This window comes from Panicum virgatum, chromosome 3N (genome assembly GCF_016808335.1).
Source record: "Panicum virgatum strain AP13 chromosome 3N, P.virgatum_v5, whole genome shotgun sequence".
In the NCBI taxonomy this organism is placed as follows: Eukaryota; Viridiplantae; Streptophyta; class Magnoliopsida; order Poales; family Poaceae; genus Panicum; species Panicum virgatum.
The window spans coordinates 41984218-41993850 of NC_053147.1; the positions used below are offsets into that span (position 1 = coordinate 41984218).

The following is a 9633-nucleotide window of genomic DNA, read 5'->3' on the forward strand; positions in this document are numbered from 1 at the left end:
ATGCTTGCTTTGCTTATGTTGCTAAGTCAAAGACTAGATCCAAGAAAAAAAACAAGTCATAAACCTCGATTAAGATGTGCAAGTGTGTGGTGATATATATATATATATATATATATATATATATATAGGTAATGACTTCTTTGCAGCCGGCCGTATTGTTGTCGATTGGAACGGCTGACTGAATCCATCAACATCCAACAAAACATTTAATTGGAACTATTCCCATTCCTCTCCGCCCCCTAACGCCACCCACGCCTCCCCCCTCCACCTGCCCCTTCCTTGGTAGATCTGCATATGCTACCCTCAAGGGCCCGTGCCCCACCACATCTGCGCTGCCGCAAGCCCTCACCCCCGCCGCCGACCGTCGTCGCGATGACACCGCAGCTCCTCGCCTCTATCGTCGAGGCTGTCGGTAGGGAGGGCCGCATCGCCGGCCTCCCCGAGGAGCTCCTCGCACTCATCTTCGGCATGCTCGGCTCTAGCAACTGCAAGCATTGCTCCCTCGTCTGCTGCCGCTGGCTCGCCATCAAGGCCGCCTCCCGCCTCCGCCTCGTGCTCGACGCCCAGGTGCCACTCCTTTGACGACGAAGCACTCCCCGCGCTCCTCCACTGGTGCGGCTCGCCGGCCACCCCGCCACTCCAGGTGTTCCCCCTTCCTCCCTTCACCCCCTCTCCCTCCCCTCTCCCCTCTTCAGATCCATCGCTTGCCGCTACACAGATCCACAGCCTACTGCTGCTCAGATCCACCCATTGCTCCCCTCCCTAGCTAGCTCAAGGACCACCTCCGCATCCTCCTCCCCCTCATCCTGGTGCCTCGCCCCCATAGCTATTTCGAGCCCTATGCCCCGTGGCAGGAGGCGGCAGGACAGCAGCCACACGAGCAGGCATTGGGGTTGGTGTACAACGCGGCGAGCGGGACGACGGCCGTGATTTGTGAGCTCTGTTCCACTGCACGTAGGCAAACCAGTGTAGGTGCGTGATGCATGGAGGCAGCTTCTCAAGCACCGTGGTGAAGGCCCACTCACTCCCCTTCGCCCACAGATGCAGAACCTGCAGATGGGCGAGGGGAGCTTCTTCGTGAGTGCCTTCCCTTTGTTCGTTCTGCATACTAGTAGTTGTTATCTCATCTCCTCACAATTTCAATGCAAGCTTTTCATCTTACATCATGCTAGTATTACCCTTTGGCTAGAAACGCAAAGCCTGTAGATGTATTGATTTACTATTTTATTTCCTAATCAACAAGAAAAAGGGTGTATGTTGCTCGATTGATCGAGCTGTAGATGGTATTTGTAGATGTTATGTATACTACACGTGTGTTAGCTTTAATAATGATAGTATCTAGGTGTAGCTTATAACTTATTTCTGTTTTTCATTTTCCTGTCATGTTTGCCATAGTTTGGTGGAGCTTTGTGACCTTCAACATTTTATAAGCAGGAGCCAGGGAGGGTGACATGTTCAAGTGATTATGAGCACGAGCTTGAATTTGCATGGTATACTTCTAGATGCTCCGGGTGTTTTTGATCCTTTTTGTATTTCAGCTATGAATGCCTATTACATAAAAGTATGCTAGATGCTAGCTATAGTTTGATAATCCAGCTATAGTTGCTAGATTCAGTATACGGAAAATCATTCATAGTTGCTAGATGTTTTAGCTTTGATTGGTCAATCAATATGCTGCAAGTTTCTCAAATCATTTTCTGTTAAATCTAGAAGCACAAGTGCAGTGTGAAGATCCTTTTTAAACTGTCCCTAGATGACTGTAAAGGAAAGGGGTTTCCATACATACTACCATTATATATCCTAGTTCCCTAGATCAGGTTTTAAATACATGGTTTACTAGGCAATAATATGGTTCTTATTTTATATAATTTTATAATTATAACAAGGCAAAACAATGTATTTTGTTAGGCAAAATTATAGTTACCAGCTAGGCAATAATATGAGAGGGAATTTGGAAATATTATGGTTCCTGATTATAAATCAATATACTTCATTAGGCAATAAACTACTTCGGAGCCGCCGCCGGCTCCTGCTACTTCGGAGCCAAGGGAATCGAGGGTGTTTTCCGCTCCTGCCTCCATCTCGAGGACCATCAAGCGCCTCTATGGCCTCGCTAAATTTGAGCCCATCAAGGCTATGGATCCGGGGGCAGTCATCAAAGCTGCACTGGGAAGCCGCAGCAGCGGCTTGGAACCATCGCCCGACAGTAAGCACAAGCAGCTGTCCAGCAGCGAGCTGCAACCTGCAAGCATAAGCAGAGTTATTTGCAATCGTATTGTACATATACGCAACATTAAGGTTCTTCACTAACTGATATTTGTTTCTACTCACAGTTGTACTATTTGCATTTTTTAGGAAACTTATGCTAAATCAACTAGCATTTTGGTAAAAACTCATAAGCATTTTAATTGGGTTAGTAATGTCCTTTTATGATCTCGTATAGGCATTTTAATGTTGGTTCTCAAGAATATTCTACAGAGGCAATAATATTAGTTCCGGTAGGCAATAATATCAGTTTCCATAAGCAATAATATTGCTCTACCTAGGCATAACAATACAATTTCACAAGAATTGTGTCTGCGGGTGTTTTATAAACCGTAGCTTTAATTTTGATATTTCTATTTGGTAGCTTGCTGAGCCTCCTTTACCGTCAACACCAGGGAACACATATATGTGATCCTCATGATGGTGGTCCACCACTAGGGGGAGAATGCTGGTACAATTGCACCCTTGAGGACATAGCTAGGGAGGAAAAGAAGCGACTGCTCCCGGAAGGTGCAAATCTTGTGCCTTTTCTTTTTCCCCTCTATAGTATCTGTTAAAAACAACCCAAACTGACTTGATGACTATTATAGAGATGGAACTTTTGCTATCTCCATGTGTTGTTGACTTCTGTTTTGTATGTTATTGGAGCCATTTGACAGGCACAAGGACAAACAGTAGTGTGGTTTAGAAAAGCCCTAGCCGTTGAACCTGTCAAGGGCAATCTGCGGCTCAGTGGGTGCTCAGCTTGTGGTCACGATGGAGGTGTGTACAGCTCCCCCATGTGTATGTTGAAGGTAATACATCATTACGATGAGTCATTTTCTCAATCTTGCTTTCTGACTGCCTGACTATGTTGCCATATGAACCTGTTTATCTACGGGTCTTATTTTGCTAAATGATATTTTAATCAGTGAGCTAGGCAACCTAGTGCATTATCTAGGCAATTCTTCTAATTTCATGTATGCAACTCAATGCATTTATCTAGGCAATTATACTAATCTTAAAAAAAAAGTTCAAGCAACGTTTGTTTACTGAAGTATTCAGCCTTGGTGATGTTTTACTCCTGATACTAACTGCACTTGCTACTCTTTCACTAATTTGTGTTCCTTTCCTCCTTTTAGTCCTCAAAAGTGTGTTCATAAGTAGGTTGATGTACTTTTCTTTTCTGCCTCAAGTTTCTTCAGCAGATCAACACTATAACATGCTCTACATCTGTAAGGCTGCTAACATTTTTTTGTATATCCAGAGTTTAATTAGAGTTTTCAATTTTTGATCCATAGTGAAATAAAGACTTTCCTTTTTTATTACAGATTTGGTGTTTGGTGATCAGAAAGTTCATCAGATCATCATCGGCAGCAGTTTAGTTGCACCTCAACCTAGCTTGATTTTATTCATGTCTAACTTGATATTAGTTGTAGTACCTCCAATCTTTTTGTTTGGTGGTAGTTTTAATCATTGGCTGTAATCAGCAGTACAACAGTTGAGGCAATCATGATTTGTATGTGGTAGTAGTTTTGAAACTATGAGAATATTTGGAATTTAGATGAGGTGAAACTTTGTAAATGTTCTAATTTGCTTTCAGATTTTCATAATTTTGCTTATGAGGTTTCAAAAGTTGCTTTTGTCATTGCAAATTTTGAAACATCTAGAAGCAAGCAAATTAGGAGAGGGACGGTGCCACAGTGGTACAGGTCTGATTTTTTGGTGAAAACATTAATCATGACTGGTGCCAACTATTTTTTTCCTGATCTAGCAGTTCTTTGCCAAATAAGAAAAGCTAGTAACCCGCTTATCTAAAAAGGGACGGGCCGTACGGCCGGCATAAATTATATATGGTGTATGGACTCCTTTTCATGAACCATCCCTCTCCTTTATTTTTCTGGGATGTGGGCTTTCTTTTTCTCTCTTTTTTCTTTGACATGCCTTGAGGGCATGTGGCATACCTTCTTTGGGTATGCATTTTTTTTAAAACATGCTCTTGTGAGCATGTGGCATATCTTCTTTGGGTATGCATCTTTTATTTTTTTGTATAGCCCACATCCCTAATGGTAACTTTGGAGAGAGAGAGGGTCATGGTATGACTTGGAGTTTTATTTTTTGGTGGATGGAAATGGTTGCTATCTTCCAATGTAGAAGTATAGTATGTGAGTGGGCGTGTATGTGATCCTGATCATGGGAGTATGAAAAGCTTCTAACACAAGTCATAGAATTTGACAAAGCTCAAAGCAAAAACAAGCTACATAAACATAAGGGTTTTCTTTGGCTCTGGTAGGAATTTATATTAATTTGAGGAGACAAGATATTGCATTTTTTTTTGAAAAGAAATCCCAAGTTCTATACATGGAAGAGCACGGTTCCATTCATCTAATTATATCGCATTAGTCAATTACTTAGAGAGCATGGGGTCCCTATGAAAGTAATTGTTCACAAGAACTAGAAAGAGAGCAATGAATAAAGAGTATGCAAGTTTATTTGTGGAAGTGCATGGAGTGCATAGGGTGATAGGCAAGGTTCATTGAGTTTATTTTTAGTGATTAGCATGAATTCATTTAAACTCAAAAACTTCAGGAGTATGAGGAGTGTGTTTGCACAAACCATCGTTTGAAGAGGAAGAAGAGGGAACTGAGGAAAATCAGAGTTGGTTTGGTTGAACCAAAGGATCGGCCATCCTTCCCTGGTTCCCATCTGTCCTGTTCTTCAGCGTGTTGGGCCGTCGATGTTGTGCAGCATGTTGGGGGAGAGATCTTGAGTAAGTTTGCAATTAGTGTCTTCGAAAGATCTCCCCCACACTTATTCTTGTACCTGCTTTTATTCAAAACAAGAAAAACAAAGGTGGAAACAAACAAGGACTATGCCAATTTTGAGCACCGGGGAGTCTAAACTTTATTGAATCAAAACATGATTCTATTTGGTTCATTATTTTTTATTAATTTATTTTTAGTCTTTTCTATGTGTTTTTTATTCATGGCAAGCTGAATATAATGGGTAACTTAGTAGGGTGGATTCATGAGGCAAGGATGCACAAGGTGTGTGGGATACTTACCTTGAAGAATTTGCCAAGCAAGGAACAAAGATGCAAGAGTTAAGCTTCACGAAGCAAAGTTTTGCATTTGTTCAGTTTGGTTCCTTGTGCATTTGCCTTACCTTTGGACCAAGGAGCATTGTGTTGGAGTTATGTATGCTGCTCCTTGTGTGTGTTTTTTTTTCGTTCCTGCAAAAGGTTAGTGGACAACAAATACTAGAGAGAGGCATAAAGGATTTTTTTGTTTTTGGATTTGTTGTTCACATCCATGATTAAAGGAAATTCAAACTCAACAAATTCATTTAGCATGGATCCCAAATTCTTGCCAACAACTTATTTCATTATTATTATTTCAAGAGAGAGATTTTGGAAAAGAGATTTTTTTACTGTTCACAAAAAAAATTTATTAACCCAAAGCAAGGCTGAGATAAAATTACACAATCATAATCCAAGAGGTATTTTGACAATATACTCACTATGAGCCTTGAAAGGTGATATGTACCTCCTTGTGATGTCGTGCAAATTTTTTTTTGAAGTTCGTCTCGGGCCTTGTTTTATCTCTAGTATAAATTTAGCTTCAGGACTTACCTATCAGTTTTGAAAGTTTTCCTGGAGGGGTTAGTCCATGAAGATATGCAACCAAAGTCTATGATTGTATTAACTTTGATGGTTCATTAATCAAACTCGACACCATGTCTTATTTGATTAAAGAAGGCTTTTTTAACCTAAGCACCATGCTTAATTTAAAAAGCCTATGGATGCCTTGCAAGAAGAAACATCCAAACCCGAGCATACAAAAATAAACAAAGGAAACATGATTTTGCATGATCAAGCTAAGCTCATGAAGAGATAAACATGAACAAATGATTGGTGAACATTATCTTACCTTTTGCACGTACCTGAGTGCCCTTATCAGCAGCATATGTGATGGAAGTTTTGAAGTTGATGTTGTTATGGCATGGTCACAAATGGTTGTTGATGTTTCCTCCATGTTGATGTAGGCTGAAGCGGAGGAAGGCTCTTATACCATGTCGACTCAGGTGGACAACAAGACTAGGTCTTGCACACGGCTAGTGTTGGAAATATGCCCTAGAGACAATCATATTTCCTTGTATTCATGATTAATAAAGTGTTCCTTGAATATCCATGGATGACAACTCGTATTGATTAATGCTTATGTGAAGTATTTGTGAAACTCTTTACTTGTATGGACATTCTAAAGTGTTCCTAGTCATAGTTCATGTGAGGACACAAATGAATATTAGACTAGCACATGTATTAGTTGATTGACTACGTTTCACAAGTCATGGACATGGGGATGTCAAACTAATAATATGGGTTCAAGTGAGACATGAGACAGAACTGACCTAACACGAGATGATGACTTCTCATTACACAATATGTACGTTGTATCCTAAGACCTAAGATCGTCGTATGTACTCAAGATGTGAACCGACTTACTTAGGAGCCATCAAACGCTACACCATAACTGGGTAGTTATAAAGGTGGTTTTCGGGTCTATCAAGAAGCATGCTGTGAGACATAGTCGGTCAAGATGGGATTTGCCCCTCTGTACAAGAGAGAGATATCTCTGGGCCCCTCGAGCGACTCGGATCAAGAAATGCATGGCCATGCTAGGGTTAAGAGTTAACCAAGGATTCCGAATCACAGGATCGAGAAAGAGTGGTCGGCTTCAAGCTAGACCAAATATCGTGAACAAAGGGAACAACATGTATAAGATTGTGACGGCTCGACAGATATGATTCGCACGTGCTTAGGAGTTGACATGTCTTGCTAGAGACCGCTATCAACTATTGGTAAGTAGGAGTACTGGGCCATGTCTATTCACGCGTGAGCCCATAGGGTCACACACTTACGGGCCAGAAGCCTAATGAGGATGAGATCCAAATAAGACTGGGCTTTGATGCACTAATGGGACTTGAGAGGCCCATAAGGTTGGACCCCTGGTGGGGACCATAGCAACCCACCAAGGGGGGCGCCCAAGGTGGGGGCAAGGGCAGCCCACCTAGTGCGCCCAAGGTGCGACCCACTAGAGCCCATCTAGGGGGCGCCCACTAGGCCTATATAAGCAAGGGGGGCACCATCCCCCTAACCCTAGCCCCCTTTGCTGGCCGCCGCCCTCTCTTTCGTGCATCAAGCCCTAGTTGTTCTCACGGATCTAGCAATCTGGAGTGTGACGCTTCTTTCAGTACGTGTGGACTTCGTGGAGGTCCTACGCTTGCTACACAAGGATGAGCTGTTCGTGAGGTGGTTCATGCAACTGCACTGCCAGCTTCCATCTGCACTACATCGACGCGCTACAGAAGTTCCGTAACCGTGCGTCTAGTGGTAATCCCGTGATATATAACTGCAGTAATCCTGGTTTATGTGGTAGAAAGTTTTTATTTTTGCTACCACATATTCCTACAGCGGTATCAACAGCCAGTGCTGTCTCATTGTAGATTCGGATATGTGCATATGGAGATATGCATAGTTTCAAATCGATTTATGACCTAGTTTCGTAAACTTGCTGCGGAGGTTGTGCAACGACATACTCCTACCGGTCTGTTTTCCGCCATCGGAGTTAAGTGATGCACATAAACCCGGTCGCTGCGGTTGGAGATCAATGTGATTCGTCGAATCGAAAGTTAGGGCATAAGCCAGATGTGTGAGATGAATAGGACAGTAGATTGGATCTACTGCGAGTTCCGTTTTGTTGCAAAAGCGTGTTTTACTGTAAAACAGTCATAACTTTTGCATACGAACTCGGATTGAGGAGAATTTTATATCGATTTGTATCTGCAGAAAAAGTGAGACTTGGTTCAGAACAGACTTGCTATTTTCGTGAAATTTAGATTTGCGAAATTCAGCCCAGAAGATAGGGTTTTCGGCGCTTTAAGTTCGGACGTCAGAATCGCATAACTCTGTTTTGCAGATTTTGTGATCGGTATGGCCCCTATGTGTATGTGATGCATGTGTGTAATTGTTTCATGACCTGCGTGTTGTGGTTATGACAATTCAGCCGGAGCCATATGAATTGTTGCATTTGATGTAATGGCCTGCGTGCCAACCTGTGATGATCCAAGTCGTGAATGTAATTTTATTTACTAACTATTAGATGTAATAGCAAATTCTAGTTCTTGGAGTTTTCATCACATGAAGAATGGTGCACACATACATGGAGATGGAGATCAACATGGTCAACAAGTTCCATGAAGATAGAGATCTACATGGCGAACAAGTTAGATGGAGATCACCATGAGAACAAGGGCCACACTAATTCACAATTATGTGCTTGCAGTTCTTAACATTTTACAACTACATGCGTCATAGTAGAAGTAGAACGATCCCTCATTAATTTCGAGCAATCATGCCCTACCTACTAAACCTTGCACTGTCCCATATCTTGTACGATTGGTGGTGGGTCTATGAAATTAGGGCGCCACTGGTTTTCCTTGACTAGACATGCTGTATCGGATACATGCACGCATAATGGGTTGGTTAGCTTGACAAGGTCATCTTAACGGTTAAGGACCTTGGGGAATAAAGGTTGGGAGCAAGACATAGAGATGTCACCCAACAACAAGAGTCATATGAGACATGATTAGCAAGAGTTGCTTACCGATCTACCTCATCTTCTAGTGGTGATGCAAAAGCTCACTAGTAGACGTGTTAGTTGTGGGTCTTGAATCACTAATAATCAACAGAGGGGTATTGATTTAGTGAGAGTAAATTCTATTAATTTATTTAATGTCATTTACTCCATCATGAATACTTTTGTCTTACTATTTTGCATTTATTTTGTTGTAGATCAATGGCTCAAAACCAACCATTTGCTTTATGTTCCGTACTTGAGAGCAATAAATTGAATGAGACAAACTATGCGGATTGGATCCGTAGCCTGAGAATTGTTCTCAGGGCAGCTAACAATGAAGATGTTCTAGATAACCCACTGCTAGAAGAGCCTGCTGTAGGTGCCCCTGCTGCTGAGAGGAATGCTTACAGGAGAGCGGTTGATAACAACCGTGAAGTGAGATGTCTCATGGTAGCTTGCATGGAATCCGAGCTGCAAATGCAGTTTGAGAATAACCATGCGGTGCACGATATGATTGTGGCGCTACGGGACATGTTCTAGACTCAGGCTAGGACTGAAAGGTTCAATGTGTCCAAGGCCTTTGCTGAAACCAAGCTAGCAGAAGGAGCATTAGTAGGGCCGCATGTAATCAAGATGGTTGATTACACACAGAGGTTGGAGAAGCTGGACTTCCCACTTGGCCAAGAGTTGGCCACTGACTTCATTCTTGCTTCTTTACCTCTAGCTATGGAAACTTCGTCTCGAATTACCA

At 42.2% G+C, this 9633-nt stretch overlaps 1 long non-coding RNA gene across 9 annotated transcripts; it reads left to right on the plus strand.

Moving 5' to 3' along the window:
- Window positions 1–250: 250 nt before the first annotated feature.
- Window positions 251–5595, plus strand: LOC120665950. Of its 9 annotated transcripts, none has more exons than XR_005671468.1 (5): window positions 251–643; window positions 1396–1490; window positions 1998–2298; window positions 2661–3059; window positions 3387–3823. It is a non-coding gene; the product is annotated as an uncharacterized LOC120665950 (long non-coding RNA). The 9 variants fall into 9 exon arrangements; XR_005671469.1 differs by lacking the exon at window positions 251–643 and adding an exon at window positions 650–1077; XR_005671475.1 differs by lacking the exon at window positions 251–643 and having other exon boundaries at window positions 1284–1490; window positions 3387–3479; window positions 3556–3864.
- The last annotated feature ends 4038 nt before the right edge of the window (window positions 5596–9633 follow it).